The 17,427-nt window shown below is 35.4% G+C and overlaps 1 long non-coding RNA gene across 1 annotated transcript in view; it reads right to left on the bottom strand.

The window, feature by feature from the left end:
• The window catches only part of LOC308066872, a 151,057-nt gene that overhangs the window by 11,285 nt on the left and 122,345 nt on the right, over positions 1 to 17,427 (bottom strand). The window contains exon 3 of the long non-coding RNA XR_013929349.1: positions 1 to 17,427. This exon is cut by the window's left edge and continues 11,285 nt beyond it; it is cut by the window's right edge and continues 117,602 nt beyond it. This is a non-coding gene — a long non-coding RNA (uncharacterized lncRNA).

Raw genomic sequence — 17,427 nt, 5'->3', positions numbered from 1 at the left:
TAAGGCCTAGGTTATAGCAATACTAAAAACATAAAACAAATTTTCCCTCAGTTTCTGTGGAACCAGCATTCATCTGCTACAGTTGCATGCTTCTTATTTTCTTCTGTCTCATAAATGGAAGTAGTTTGTAATTTTAGACTTTTAATTTGGTTTCCTAAAGAAAAAATGGTGATCTGATTATCCTGTGTATCAATGTCTGTTTCTCTTAACTATGTATGATTTTTAACATAGTTTGACCAAATTTTAACCAAACCTGACAGATGTTGTGTAAATACTTAGCCAGGTAGAGTGCTTTGCCTGAGGGAAACTTAACATACTTACTCTTGACAGATGCTGGAAACAGAGGCTGAAGCCATTGCAAACCAGTTTCATTGTTCTTCTGCCATCAGAATTACATCTTTTTTGAAAGGTGCAGGTCTATTAGACTGAGGCAGTGGTAGGGAATCATTAAGATGATTTCTAAGTTGGATAGTATTCATTTGATCTATAATGAAAAACTTCTGTAGTTTGCATTTGTTTTCATCAGTCTGAATTAAAATATAAAAGACAGTTGTACCTACATGACTGGTCCCTTCTTTGTACTGGCATGCATTCTGATTCCCAAGTTTATTTTTTTAAAAAGGGTGTGTTTGTGGATTGTTTGTCCCATGTCTCTATCTTCTGTGTAAAAAAAAAAAAAAAAAACAACCCCCCAAAAAAAAACATTTAAGATCCTTTTAGTTTACTTAGTTCACTCCCTACTAATGATGGATTGCTTCAGACAACATCATCACAAGGAACATGTATTATATTCTTTTGAACACTGAGCTATGTGAGCTATGATTCCCCATTTTTCCTCTTCACAGTAGTGTTAGAAAACCCTGGTTTAATCTTATCAACACTATGTTAAAGGAAATAAAAAGCTAAGTATACATAACCCTTTTAAACAGTCCTCTGTGCACTGGTAAAATAAAACTTTATTTTTAATAGGTGCTCAAGAGCTAGGGCACTGAATTTCAACATCTTCTAGCTTTGATTTTTAATTCTTTGTTTAAAGACAGAATTATTTTTTTTTCCTCCCCCATGGGGAAAATGTCTTCTAGAAGACAACAGAAAGAACCTGGAGGATAATGTTGCCAACAGCATGTCAGAGATGATTACTGCAAAAGAAAAGAGAACCTCCTGTTTTGACATTGGGCAGCCAGTAGAGGAGAGTGGAAAAAAGCTACAAAAAATTGGTTATATATATAACTCAGATCTAAACTGCATAATTGTTAGCCGGTATTCTCTTCTTTGAAAGCATGCTAACAAAAAAGAAAAAAAAAAAAACAAAAACGAATCAAAACTGCTTTTGACTAGATCTTGTCCAGTACAAGACAGAGTGGTATGTCAACATGACAAATGGAATGATGGCTACAAATGGCTAAACCAAAAATGTCTGTGGTGTATTTAAGTTACTCAATCAAAAGAGATGAAATTGCAGGTCTGATGGTCCTGGGTCATTGTCACTGTCCAAGCATTTGTTTACAGCTAAGATTTAAAATTTATAGAATGCACACTAATAAAAAGTCATAATTTACACAGTATGCCTTGAAAGACGTCCTTGGCCCACAAGGGGAGAAAAATGAGGAAGATGGGAAAACCCCTATTAAATTATTAAAATCCAAAAGAGAAATTAAAATTAAAATCTTTTTACTCTACATAAACTTACCACTTTTATGAATTTTTTGCTCCAATTTGCCATGCAGTTACCATGGAGTTCCCTCCAAAAGATTAAAGAGGGTATCTTTGCAGTAATAATTCCCTGCATAACAGTGATTTTACCTTTTTATTTACAGATATCTTTTCTAGCTTACAGCTAACAAATTCTAAACCCAATCTTAATCATTGTGTTACGAAGGTTGGGATTAATTAGCTTAATTAATCCACAGAAACAAGTGGACAGTTGTGATACAGAAAGGTTGCATTCAGTATTTTTATAAATGTTACCTAACTTCTGCTACATTTATATTATTATAATTAGCTGCATGGCTAGATTGCCCAGGAAAGTCCTAACTGATCCTAATTTAGTTAGATAAAGATAGATATTAGTCTTTCTTAATGTGACCTGTTTACATCTTGTTCGTGTATACTGAAGCCCCTATTTTCACACCTCTGCTGGTTTGTTAGTAGCAGAGGTCAACCCTAACTTAGCTGCTTCCACTGGTATGGTCTGTGAGGGTGTCATGGACAACTCCAGTTAAGTAACTCTTAAGAAATGAACAGATGCAGAATCGTTCAGCTAAAAATGTATTTGACTTCAGGGAGCTTAATTAGATGTTCCATACTCATCTACTCATGCCCCTACAAGCCCCTTATATGTATGCTTCAGATTAGGTTCAAAGGAGCATTTTCATAAATTGTTTATAAATAGTTTGCCAAATCTTTCCCACTAGGTTTTACAACCTTTCCTCTGTTACTCCATGAAAGAGAAATTTAGGACGTGTCACTATCTCCTGTAGAGAGGAAGCATGTCTTTGCAACTTCTCAGAAAGCAAAGCAATGAATGCGGCTATCTTAGAACCTGTGCTCTTTTCGGTGAAATTTATGGAAAAATAAGAATTAATAATAAAAGGGAATATAAAGGCTGGTGAAAAATGTATGAATTATAAGAGGTGAAAAAATAGAACGTAAAAACACTAACCAGATTTGCCGTCCTTACTGAAATAGAGCAGTCAGTGGAGTAAAGACGAGCTTTACGTCATTAAAGAAGGCAAATCTCCAAACTGGACATTTGCATTGCTGTATCATGTAATCATTTTAAAGTTATGTGAACCAACCATCTCATTACTGTAAGTTGCAAAACACTTAATTTATTCATACAAAATTGAGTGTGCTATTGTACAATGTGTTAATCCAGAGGGATCAGAAAATGATTCTAATAGTGAAACATTTAAGTATTAAGTACTGTATATTTTATTGATTTACATGACAGGTGAAAATATATCTCAGTTATAAGGCTGTCAGAATAAAAGAACCTCCCACAATTTCTACCTAATATATATTTGGGGGTGGAGAGGTTGATATTCATGCAAAGAACAATTTAACCTTTGAACATTGCATATTGCCTAACTTTTAGACACTTTCACTGACTTATTTCTATATTTCTATAAAAACTAGGAAAGGACTTTCATGGAGTAAAAAGGACAGGTAAAACTCACATTGGAGTCAAGCCAGTCAAGCCTGACCCACTTTTTTTTTTTTTTTTTCTCCTTCTTACAAGAGTGACTAGAACTACAACTCACTTTATGTTTTCTATTCGAGGAGAACACTGATCTAATCCACCCATTCCAGTCGTTGGTACTAAACCAAGATCTTAGCTAGTCTCCTTCCATGAGAGCTGCTTGTGAATCCCTTCCAACCTCAACCATTCTGTGATTCTGTGAAAGCTACTTCAACCGACAGTTCCTCAAGTCTAAAGCCAAAACACTAACACTGAGCACCTGATCCCAAATGATGAGCATGCTTTCATTGCCTTCATTAGGCACTGGATTACCATGAGATGCACTTAATTATCATGCAATTTATGGTGACGTAACTCTACTCTTTGTTGCTGGGGTTGGGGGAATACTATTCTTACAACCTTTGCAGAAAGGCAAAATAAGTTAAACAAAGATTTGGTCATTTGTGTATATAAGTTTGCGCCAATTATGAAGAAGCATTCATTTAAAATGTGGTATCTTACTGAAATGTTACAATGCCTTCCAAGCTTTTACTTACGTATTCTAAAATATGTAAGGTGTAAAATATTTCCTGTGTTACTGTCCTAACTCCAAACAGGACAAAGTGCTCAAAATCTTTAAAGCTTTCTCTTATAAGATAGAGCTGTGTTCTTTCCCTTCTCCCCAGCTCTGGCATGGGCACCCATTCGCTTTACTCAGACACCACAACGCACTAAAAGCGAATGGCCTCATAGTGGAAGTAATTAATCAGAAATACACAGAGCATGCACCACTTGAGCTCTGGTTTGTGAATAATTACAAATCAGAAACAGAATCAAATCCCTTGGTGAACAATCCAGACAATGGGGGGAAAAAAGAAAAATAAAAGGCTGAAATTCATCAGCTAAAATTTTTTTCATACAATCACCCAGCTCTATTAAAGCTGCTGGAGAAATCTCTTAGAAGAAACCCATTAAGCACATCAAGTGTGTTATTTTCGCTCTGGGCTCGGAGAGTCTTTTTCTGTGTCATTGCACTGGTCCCACTCAGATGAAACAAGCAAATATAGAAATATTGGCAGCTTTCATACTTGCTTTTTGTCCCAAGCCCAGCGGGTGAACAGCACTGAATTTCCTTGTTTGTAAGCTTTTCCAAATGAGCCTAAAGGGTCTTGCTCATCAAGGTTGAAATATCTGGCAAATAGTAACAGTTCTAGATCGTAGCTTATAATTAGAATTGCTTCAGCCAGTTCAAAAACAGTGAATCAAGCCAGAACCTACTCTGTTGACAAATCCCTCCATTTCAAATAAGACCCCTTTACTTAATGAGAGATCTCACATTTTAAGGTTCATATTCAGCAAAATATTGTTAGGTAGAATTTTCTTTTCAAATTATAAGCCCTGGACTCCAGTTGCAAAATACAGTTCACTTTAGGTCATCTGTGAAAGAGCGAGCTTTTCTGGAGAAGGAAGATGAGAAACACCCCATTTCACAGACCTCAGCATTGTGCATCTATTATGTCACAGAGGAAAAATTAGGTAGAATAGAAACAAGACAAATGTAAAAAGAGGAGTAACATGGTGAAGCTGGATCCACTGAATGTGAATCTAGGAAATAAGAGAGGGAGGATTGCATTCAGAATTTAAAAAAAAACAAACAAACAATAAAACAAACATGAAGGACAGGAACAAAAATGGTGGAAGAGCTGCTGAAACTTGAGAATGTAAGCAGGAATTTAGGAAAAAAGCCACTGAAAAAGATTTTATTTGGTTTGTCTTGAAACATCATTTCTGACTGAAGCTCTAAGAAGCAAAATTTCCATAGAATAGTAAGGTTTACAATCTTCTCCCATATGGTCATCCATCCGGTTTCAGTTTAATGCAACTAAATTTTAAGTCAAAATGTTTTAACTAATACATTTTAGCTATGAAATTTGTTTTCTGAGTTTTTTCCACCTAAGGGAAAAAGACATCAGCATATATATCATCTTCCACCTTTACTATTACATCAGCACAGATAATTACTAGCTCTGGGAGTAAAAACATTCCTTTATCCACACAGAACTAAACAGAGAAATTGTGCAACTCAGATGTAACAATATCCTTATATGCCTTATGAGGATCAAACACAGGAGAAGCATGAAACCAATTGACAGAGGTAACAGAAACCTCCCTAGGTTTTGAAGATTTCTCCGATTTGTGTCTCATTCCTTGACACTGGAAAATTCAGAAGGTTTTGTATGATTTCTTGTAATGTAGTACTTTCAGTTGAACTGAAAATATCATTTTTGCTACTGCTTGATCTATTTACTTTACAGTGTGATATAAGAAGTATAAATACATGAAAATGGATAGATAACAGACAATAAAATGAAATTACCATTTCAGGCTTCAAAAATTAGATCTCTCCCAGACACCTTTTGTTTTACTGAAATCTCTTAATTTATTGCTATAGAATTTGAGGTTGGATTCTAGAATAAATGAATATACAAAGGTTCATTCAATGCAGACTGCTTAATCACATTATCAAGGTCAGTAATGAAAGATCTCAGTGCATATTAATTCCTCATTTATCTTTTTGCTGCGTAGTCTTCACAAAATGCCTGTGCTAGTCTTAACTACTTTCCCATTTGCTTGTGGGATGGTAAAAGAGAAAACATAGATTCCTATTCATATTTTTTAAAGCATCTCATAACATAATTGTAATATTTTGTGTATTCTGTATAATTTGCTAATAGAGTCAATTCATGAATACTTACAGTGATAAACAGGAAAGGTATATAATCTGTGTTATTCACTATTTTCAAATCATGAGGAAAAAAATTCCAAGAAGTAACATTGCCACCACTAGCCATGGGGTTCATGGTATCTAGTGTAAAGTTCATTTATGTCGAGTATCTGGAGCTGTCAGAGTGCACAAAGACCTTGGAAGCACTCGTTTAGAACTGACTGTACTTTTTATATTCTAGTGCCTGATTTACCCCTGTAAGATTCTGTGTGAATTGAATCAACTTTAGGCTCTGCTAGGCTTATTTCCTGAGCTGTGCTTGTAATCATCTCTAGGTTTCTCCAAGAACACAGGAGAGACTCTTATGAAGGACTATATCCAATCTGATGGCAAGCCTGTTGCTTTGTTTACAGAAGTAGTTGTTAGCAAGCTGCAATAGATGTAGTTAGGGGCCTGTACAGCTCTGTGTACTTGTAATGCAGTGGGGGAAAGCGGGGTGGGGGAAAAGACCTCATCTTCGCAGCAACAAATAGGGTGGTGCTAACACTGAAAGTTGAAACCATCATAGAAGTCCAGTTGCATATCCAGCAGAACCACTAGTCTTATTTCCTGCAAAATATTTTCCCCAAATGCCTGATGGCTTGATCATCATTCATTTTTAAAAAATTAATTAGCCATGAGAGAGCCCAAATCCCTTCCTGAAAAGGAATAAAATCTAAGGGAATGGGGTTTTAAAACCCTTACATATCTTCTGAAAACGTTGCTGATGCTATGGAATCAAGGAAAGGTATATTGTGAAAACCCATTGTAACAGCTGCAGCACCACAGCTGTAAAGCTGGATGACTTTTCAATTATCAAAGGTGATAACACCTAACACCTTTGTCCAAGAAATAACACTGCCACCACTAGCAAGGGTGATGGTAGTCTTGTGGGGGAACAATGAATAGGAACCTCATGTCACTTCTGGTCAAGTGCTTCTCTTTTTAGGGTAGCAATTTTCTGGACACTTCATACTCTTGTATAAAGAATAAAAAAAACCAATTCCTTGTCCCTCAGTCAGAAACCTCCTATTTGTGGATATTGTCTTCTCTGATCTGCTCTCAGAGAAGAAATATTCAATTCCTCCTCCTGGACGGAGAGTCACATTTCATGTTAGCTGTATAATATATGAGATCTCTAAATTTTATTTGTCTGCAGACTCATGCACATCTTTCTGCCATTCCAGATAATATTTAAGCACAGTAAGACTTTCGCTGAGTTGAGACATCTTAATTTGTTTGAGCTATAAAATGAATCTCTTGCTCATTGGGACTTGTTCTTCTCATGATCTGTTGGAAAATACCTGTCCATAACAATGTCTGAATGGCAACAATTTGTATGTGCCACTCAAAGTCCAGCAGTGAATATAGCTAGAATAGAATTATAAATACAATCAAATTTTGGCATTTGTCCAAGTATAGCATATTATACTTGCTACTGTTGGTGTCATGCACAATGAAATGTGGGGAAAAAAATTTAATATGTATAAAATAGAGTGGGAAGCTACTTGCTGTTATGTATCTCCCATAATATGTTAGGCAACATACGCTTGTTAAAACCTCTAAATGAATAATAAAAAAATGAATTAATAATGTGTAATAGTAAAACTAATAGTAACACTTAGCACATCATGCAAGGATCTTGAAGTGCTTTAGAAAAAAAAAAGTACCGTTATTTCCAAGTTAGATGGAGAAACTGAGGTGCGAACAGGGTGTGTTAATACCCATGGCAATAAATGAGTCAGTAGCACAAGAACATAACCTGTGCCTCCAGCTTTATGCCCATGTTCTTCTTGCTGAGTAACATTGCCTCCAAATTTTTTTCTAAGCAGTCCAAGGTTTTTAATACATTATTTGGCACTTTGAGTGTTTACAAAACAGTTTGACCACTGTCCAGTCACTCACTATTTGCAGCCTCTGTCCTAATCCCCATGTAATCCCTTCAAGCATGACTCCCTCATCCAACGTATCATATTCACAAGCTGCTGAAAATAATATTATAGAAGCATAGACCTGTAAAAGACATCATACTGTGAATCTGCTATTACTGTGAAATCACAGAACTTTTCACATGAAACAAAAGCTCATGATGATTACTACAGTTAGTAGAGTGATTTTTCATTGATAGTGTTGAATAAGAAGGACATCTGAGGTGGCACAAAGCATAGAGGGATAATTTATACAGAAGCAATGCAGAAACTCTCATAACACAATCACAGTGATTAGCTTTTTCAAACATAATTCTAAGAACTACATTATGCAGAGAAATGCTTTGTTAACACCTCTGCAAAACAGGAAAGTATTAAAATTTCATCTGAAAAAGATTTTCATCCTCTTAAGAAACTTCAATATATCTTTCCTGGAAAGCTTAGGTAAATACAACACTCCTGTCACTGACAATGCCATAAAAAGAGAAATGAGAAAGAAAGAGTCATTTCACTGTGTGATAACTAACAGATAAACTTTCTGACTTATGGTCTTCTGTTTTTTAAATTGTACTGAGAAAAAATACCCACATATTATCTTTATACCATAGTAGATAAAATTTCCTCTGCAAACTTACAAAGAGTTTTAACACCACTGAAATTATTGCTTCTTATTGGCTTCTTATTATATATTCAATCAGACTCATGGCCAGAGAAATTACTAGAGCTGCCATGTCAAATCATAAAGAAATCAGAGGTGGTTTTAAAGTTGGAGATCTTGAAAGATCTTCTTGTTTGTTTCTTAATAGCTATCCCTGAGTAGTTTTTTGAACATTCTAATTAGAACTACAACATGTCAGATTTCAGATTGCAAATACCATTTCACACACTTTTTTAATAGTTCACGTTTAAATGGTTAATCAGTAAATATGTCACCTTGTAGGTATAAGAGAACTTACAGCAGAACTTGTCTATCAGATAGCTTGACAATATTAGTGACAGTGCAAAATTAAGTAGCTTAGATAATTTTATAATTAATCTGATGTCTTATTTCCCTCTTTCAAATACACATCATTACAGACATCAGGTAATCATAGCATCATGCAAATTATTTCATGATCTCATAAGGAATGCGCCCTTTCTTATAGTTTTCAAATGAAATGCCTGAGCAGCAGTCTGAAGGAGGAGTATTCTAGGGGTATATACTGTATCCTGGTCCTGCTCTTGTACTCTTTACTGCACATCTGCTTTTGTCCACTACCTCATACAAGATATTAGGACAGACAGACCTTTGATATAATCTGGCACTGCTGTTCTTACTAAGGAACATTATAATAGAATGAGCAAATTGTTGAGCAACATCAATACTGGTTTCTTTGTTGATGCTACCAAGAACTGAACAGATGAGAACTGAACGGCTGAAAGTTTGTTCTCTCTATATATGGCTTGAAACATACTGGGAGGAGAGGTAGCTAACATATGCTCCACCATTATCAACACTTTTCTTGTCCTGTGAAAAAAATCAAGCTTTCAAACTGTCATTTTGCAAGAACATCAAATACATGCACTTTCACACTGAAGAGGGAAATTTCAGCAGAAGTACTTTGAATTAGTTCTTTCTTTTGTGAGATTGTTTGTGCACATATACAGTAACTATAACTTTGTAATGTTATAAACAACTGGCATAATATAAAGTAATAAACATTCCTAAAACAGAGGCATCAATCTCCTTTCAAACCAATCTCACATAAAAAAAGGTAACTAGACAGGCTGGCAATGCACCTGAAAGTCAATAATGTCAGGCCGTGTCCTGCTATTATAAAAAAAAAAAAATAATTAAAAAATCATAGATAAGGGTAGAATGCTCTTCATCAGCCCTGCATCTGTAAATGCAAAGACAATTAGCTCCAACAACTCATATGCTTTCACTCTTAAGTCTGAGAAAAGTTGGTTCATACTCCAGAAAGATGCAGGGCTGGAGCTACAGAAGTGTTCTGAGCTGGAGCACAGGTCCAGAGGCAATGCTGTGAGGAACACATGCGGAATCCTCTGTCATTACTCCAGGAAATGACAAGGTTTTGGCATCATAATTTAACATTGCAATGTGGTCTCAATCATTCTACATAACATTGTTTTACCATTGTCTTGACATAGTAAAGTGGTCTCCATAGACTTACATTGGCATAATTTTGCCATCGTCTTGACACTGTAATACAGTCTCTATAGACTTGAATTGAATTTTTGTCATTGCCTTGAAATTGTAATGTCCTCTTCCCAGGCTTGTCTTCATAAGCACATCCTCACCATGTGCTTGTATTATCTCATCTTCATTCTAAAACCACTGGGCACTTTTATTTCCTATTAAGCTTTGCAAAAGGTACTGTTTGAAATATAATCCTTGCATGTAATCAGTGACTACTTTAAAACTCCAGCCTATCATTTTTTCACAGGATTTGAAAGAATTCCTCATATCAGAAGTTAATCCAAGAAAATCCAAACACCAATAAAATGCTGAAAGGATGTCCAAATATGCTAGGAATGTGTATCTTTTATGTTCAATATTATCAGGCTTTAAAGAACAGCTTGGTTTAGGCCATATCATAATGGGTTTGATTCTATATTCTCTACTCTGTAGTACTCCTTAGAACACTTGATAAAATGGCATAAAATGGTTAACCTAAGTATGCTTCAGGAAAACAGTGAATCCTTGTAGCTCAAAACCACTTCAATCCTCTGTTTAGTATGAATGAGTCACCAAGCATTTTCTGGTTTATGTTGGATAAACCTATTCTGTACACCTTCTGTATGGGGACTGCTACTACTGGTCCTTCTTCATTAAAAAAATGCTGAACATACATAACCATTCAGTCTTATTTCCCTATAAAGAAGCCCAAATTGAAAGTATTTTCCTTTCTTCATGAAGATGACAGCAACATTTCATATGTAAATTCTGAATTTTTCCTCATTTTAACAAATACCCTCACTTCAAGAGGGAAATAAAGGTGCTGGATCATGTCCAGAGAAGGGCAACGAAGCTGGTGAAGGGTCCGGAGAACAAGTCCCATGAGGAGCAGCTGAGGGAACTGGGATTGTTTAGCCTGGAGAGGAGGAGGCTCAGGGGACATCTTACTGCTCTCTACAACTGCCTGGAAGGAGGTTGTAGGCAGGTGGGTTTAGGTATCTTCTCCCAGATAACAAGGGACAGGACAAGAGGAAACAGCCTCAAGTAGCACCAGAGGAGGTTTAGATTGCGTGTTAGGAAAAATTTCTTCACTTCAAGAGTGGTCAAGCACTGGAACAGGCTACCCAGGGAGGTGGTGCAATCACCATCCGTGAAGGTGTTTAAGAAATGCATAGATGCAGTGCTTGGCAACATGGTTTAGTGGTGGACTTGGCAGTGCTGGGTTAATGGTTGGACTTGATGCTCTCAAAGGTCTTTTCCAGCCTAAATGCTTCTATGATTCTAAATGCCATTACCGCCTTGTTTCTTATGGTATCAAACATACAGTAAAACAATACTTTAAAGAAGAATCAGGACTCAACAGTTGCAGAATACTTATAGGTAAGTAATGCTGACTATTAAATTAGGAAATCCTTAGCTTGTTTCGCTGATGTGAGGTATGATTTCTAAAGGAACTGGGCATTTTCCTCAGACTGCTTATAGAACATAAGGCAAAATGATTTACACATTGGTAGTGTAGAGAAACTCATTTGTAATCAGTTAGTCAACTAGCCTGTTAGTTGACATACTGTTAATGTACCTCTTCCTCACTGGCCTTAAAGCCCATCCACAGAAATGTACAGGGCTTTTCACTGGACTCAGTTGAAAAAAGCATCTTTAACATGAAAAAGTGTAACATTTTTAGAAACATTAACCTGAGCATAATACTTACATAATATTTTCCTTCGAAGATGCATGTGAAATTGCTCGTGCTTTACTAGTTACAAATTACAGGCATAAAAGAAGAGTGAAGTTGATTTTAATGATATATGAAATAATTAACGTCATCAGAAGTAAAAAGACTATGCCTGAAAATTTGGACTGCAGAGATAATACAGCAGAATACTGAAATTCACAAGTTGATAGTGTATCTGAATTAGAATTAAAAAGTAATAAGGTGGCACTCTCGTGTTACAGAGGGTGAGATTCAGATGCCTAAACATAGGTGCTTACAGTCAGCCAGAGGTGCTTGGGTGCCCTGTCTGTCCTACACACTCCAGAAGGGTGCAGACTTCTTCCAGATCTTATCTTCCATCAGCCAGCTCTTGCAGATGCCTTGTAATTTCCCAGCGCACTTCAAATGGCCCCAGATACCTGTGTTCCTGCATCTAAATTATATCCTGCTATCTAAATTAAACCTAGAACTTATTTGGGCTTTCACTGACTTATGTCAGTGAAGTGAAAACAGCAGGAGTAATGTTAATAGGCTTCTGGTAACATGTAAATGCTGCTTATGGCAAGCACAGTTTATGCAATTTGCCTATCAAGGGTGGTGCAAGATTTTTTTAACAGAACTTAAAAATAAAGGTTAATAAAATAGTTGGAAATGATAAAAGAGAATGTATGTCAGAACTTACAGAAAAAGCAGTCAGGACAACTTTAATAATAATTTTCCTGTTCTTTTAAAAACCTCAATGGCACAGCAAAAATCTGACCTAAAAACTGCTTTTTCTCTCAGAATTTTACATTTGCTTTCCTTTGTATCAAAATAGTATTTGTCATAATGAGATGCAAAGTAACTGAATGCTATGTAACACAACATGACACAATACAGTTAACAGAATGCATTTAAAGAACAACACTCTCTTATTCTCAAATCAGATCGCCACCGTCATTTCAGGGAACAGGTATCTAATTATAAGTATGTGTGTGGACTCATGCAGAGCAGACAATGAGATGTCTTGGCTACTTGCAAACCAGCAGATACTGTGGTTCACTGAGTATCCAGATTATTTGAGGGCAGTTTGTCACATCTCTAGATATTTCTTTAATGAGTTCTTTTTGCATTTACCAAGCTCCATGTTCGTTGTTTTGTAAAAATTCTATTTGTTCAATTCTAGTCTAACACTGTTGAGTTTTTCCAAACAAAATTATCTAGCTTCTGGGGGAAATATATATATATAAATTTAGCTTTGCAAAGATTTTCTATGGACAAATTTAGACTGATAGCAGTAAATTTATGGTGTTGAATTGATACATCATAACAAGAAAGATGACCGGAATTATCCACTTAGTTCAAGTAGTGGCAAAATAGGACACCAGAGAGAAATTTATGGTAGTTTCTACAATACCTATTATCCTATTTAGGCCCTGATCCTATAATTGGGTTTGCCCAAGTGGATCTGATTGCAGGACAAGGGCTATATATCGTGTGTTCTTCAGGGTACAGGCAATTGGGATTTTTTTTTTTTTTTGCTGTTTGGGATTTTTTTTTTGCATTATAGGTGAGGCCTAGAGCAAAGTAGATGCTACTGCAACAAAAGATAAAATATTTAAATAAGTCAATAGAAGGAATTTCCTCTTCTCACTGTGTGATGAAGGTCTGTAGATACAGCACATCAGCATGGACCTTAAGAAGATATTGAAAGATATGTAATGTATCCATAGAGTTTGGGACTTCATTTCAGTCCATGGTAGAAACAGCGAGGGATTCTTGCCTTAATAATAACGACAGTTTAATACTGTTTTATCAAGGCATCTCTCTGAAATTTGAACAGGGGCAGGCCAGAATCTCTGACTGTAAATAGTAATATTTAATATCTCACACTTCTATAAGACTTTTCAACCAAGGATGTTAAACTGCTTTACAAATATTAATTAAGGCATAATTAAGCAATTAATCAACTGTGTCATATTACTTTATAATTATGATTTATATTGCTCCCAGTGTGTGGTAGGCAATTTACAGATATATGAATGAATCTTGTCCTGAAATGTAGAAATTTAGATAATGTGGTCTTCCCTTGTTAATCACGACCCACAGATATCAAATATTTCTCTCTTGTCCTCATCTCCGAACTCTGCACTATCACCATCATAAATCAAGAACGAGCATCTAGCTACCTCTCTGTGGGGCAAGGTCCTATCCATGAAGATTTTTAAGGTGGGTACCTTTCAATCAGGGGAAAGCCATGGGTGTTGCCTATATTTCATCTTTCCCTCTCTCCTAGTTTATATCTTGCACAGAGGTCTGAAGCTAGAGTGGGTCACAGTGCCTGTGGCTATGCAATCTAGGCTTTTGCAGCTTTTACAGCTTTTCTGGAATGTCTTTGTTCTGTGAAACCTTGGGAAATATGATCTAGGGCATGCTCTACACCACAGGCATAATGTAAAAATGATTCCAAGACAAATGGGTTCACAGTGTTGCAGTATGACTGGCTCTGCCCAATACCATACCTACCATTCAGTAGTGTAAACTCCTTACCTCTGAAAAGGGCTACCATCCTAATTTAACGGCATTGTGGAAATAGCTACATTTTTCCAAGAAATGCTTCATAAAAAATGCACTTCCACAGCTTCCCTCTTTAGCAGATACGGAGAAATACCGCTGGCTTCATTTTTGTAAACTGGTGAGTCTATTGCACAAAAGTTAGCACAAATCACTGCTCAAATACTATTGAGTCTTTCTACAGTTGATTAAATAATACAAAACAAAACACACTCACATGAACATGTTGCCTAAGATTAAAGAATAAGAATTAATTTTACATAATATTCACAACAAATAATTTGATCAGTTCTATTCACAGGTTGTGTTTTTTGAGGAGGTAGTACAGATTTTTTTCCCTCTAATCTACATAAGCACCAAATGACTCAAACTGACTGCTCAGTGTCCTAGAAATACACAGTTCACAGTGCACATGTCCAGAGGTGCAACGCGTGAGTGGGGTCACAGCCGCATTGATAACACCACAGCTGTCCTTCTGTGCATGTCTGAAAAGTGCCTCCCACTACTGCAGGTTGATAGGTTTATTTTTCATTATTTGTTTGCATGGGATCACAAGTGTTCTTCACATAAAAGAGGTCTTCTCAGAGCTATGAGGACTGGCTTAAAGGAGACAGAATTTAACTGGGACCAGGAAGAAGGGTTAACTTCCTCGGTGTGCTTAGCTTTCTACAATCACTAGCCTGCTATTGCTTAATATTTATCAAATATTAATATTTTTCTTTTATTTATCAAATATTATTTAATTTAATATTAAATTTTTGCTTAATATTTATCAAAGCACAGCCCTACAAGCCACTGCCAGGATGTCGTGAAAATAGAATACATTTGTGATTGTGAAGCTTTCCCCTATTATCATAGTGTTGAAGGTCACACGAGTGAAACAAAGTAAAAGAGCATTTCTTCTAATCAGTATGCATCTTTACCACTTGCTATTAACAGTTTTTCCCTTAAAAAAAAAAATAACTGGTATGTTTACCATTTTATTTAAGTGCAATGTAAAAAACTTGGTATTTTAAGTTAATTATATTATGTGGAATAGTCACAATCTGCTAAAGCTTTCTTTCATTTCAAACAAGTCTGAAAACACATAAATAAAAAAATCCAAAAATATGCAGTAGAACTTGTAATGATATCAGTCTGCCAATAAAGGAAGTCTGCATTTGTGCCTTGATTGTATTTTGAAACTTTATGCTCTAATCTATTATTAAAATAATAAATAGAATTTAAAGTTTTTCACAACGTTCCTGGGAGTGAATCTGCTGGATATTTACAGCCCTCAGTGCTTGCACTGGGAGATTTGTATGCACATTTGAACAAACAAACAAACTGACTGGTTTTAATAGATTTGAATAGAATACTGAGGAAGCAGAGATAGAAGCACTTTCACTGGTGTTCATAGGAGGAAAAAATAAAAATAGCAATACTGGTTACAAAACTCAGCTCATATTCTATTATAAAGCTAAAATATTCCTGCAAATACTGGACTCCACCTGATGGATGATATGCATGAACTAGGTCATTTGCTACCACGTATGCTATCTTTACAAACTTCCTTAGGCACTCTTCTTCCTATTTTTATAAAAAGTAAAATACTGCAGGGATTAAGACATGAGATAGAGGATTTGAAACAATGCACTTGAAATTCCATGGTTTACATTTTAGGGAGGAATATGATGAACTGAATTAACAGAGAATTAATATGTTAACAATTTCTAGGAAAATTCATGCATATATCTTTTCATATATAATACAATAGTTTTAGTTTTGCTTCAAAGAGATAATTATTAATACTAAAATATTCCTACTCAGTTACCAGGATATTATGATAAGCTTTGCAAAATTAAAAGTAAAAGGCCAAAAGTCTGTCATGAATGTCAAGACACAGAGAAGATTCTCCAGCAGGTTAAACTGCCTTGATAAAATGAGGTTATATTTCTTCATGTCTGTATACAGGCTGTTAGTGTTCATGGGCATATAATTTGGCAACTGAGCCTGCAGAAAATGGAAAAGATACAATTAAACTGTAAAATAAGATTTTACTAATTCTCTCAGATATATCCGTGAAACACTCCTTCATGTCAGTTATAGTTGCAGATAAACAGGTCAGAAATAGGCCTTTTATTTTATTTTTCTTTAAATATTTCAGAAGTTCTAAGTTATGGCAAAGTAAAATGGACATATGCTTGTACAAAAGCTCAACTAATATAAATATTCAAATATGAAGGAAAAGATAAAAAATATTTTTTGCTTATTCCTAAAAGAAATAAGCAATTGTCACCATTATAAGACTTATCAGTCATAGAGACACAAAAGCAAAAACATTTTAAATATTCAATATTCATGCCAAATGTATGCCTCAAGACATATTTCATTTGAAATTTTTTGTTTCATTCTAATCTTTGAAGGTTTCAGCAAAGTTATAGCACAAAACGTCGTCTTTCCTAGAAGCTTCCTATTTATTACGGTAGCTGTCTTTATCTTTTTACACTGTAGTAGCCACTGTACGTCAGCAGCTTTTCCGGCACTGCATTGTCTAGTACTGCTAAGGAAGATGTCTGTTCACTAAGAAACTGTCTAGCACATTATTTTGATATGCTCCATAAGTTAGCAGATCAATAGTTAAAAAAAATCTTTGCTTTCTGATATTGTATGGATGTCCTTTGTTGCTTTAACCATTAACATTTGTGAGCTGCTGTCAGTAATTTCTTTAATGAGATTGTTGTGGTTTTCTTTTGGAAATGTAACTGTCAGGCATTTTACATTTGTCCCTACTAATAATTCCCCAGGCCTTTATTAAAGAGATTTACAGATTTCTTAAATCCACAGTCCTGCATCACTCAGATACACAGTTCTAATAAAATGATAAATTAGATTTTATTCTTTGCCTTATCCTTACAAATGAACAAATTAAAAAAATGTTTACTGAGCAGCCTGGCAGACGGTAACAAATTAAATGTTACTGTTCTCCAGTCCTTTTGATAGAAGCAATACAGACACATACTGAGCAATGCACAATGCTACTTTTTTAAACAGGTTTTTTAAGTCAAATTTGAAAAGTTCAGAAGAGAAAAAGAAACACTGACTGTAAACATTTTTATCCAAGACATG

This window comes from Falco punctatus (genome assembly GCF_963210335.1).
Source record: "Falco punctatus genome assembly, chromosome: 7".
In the NCBI taxonomy this organism is placed as follows: domain Eukaryota; kingdom Metazoa; phylum Chordata; class Aves; order Falconiformes; family Falconidae; genus Falco; species Falco punctatus.
This window is presented reverse-complemented; position numbering and strand designations above follow the sequence as displayed.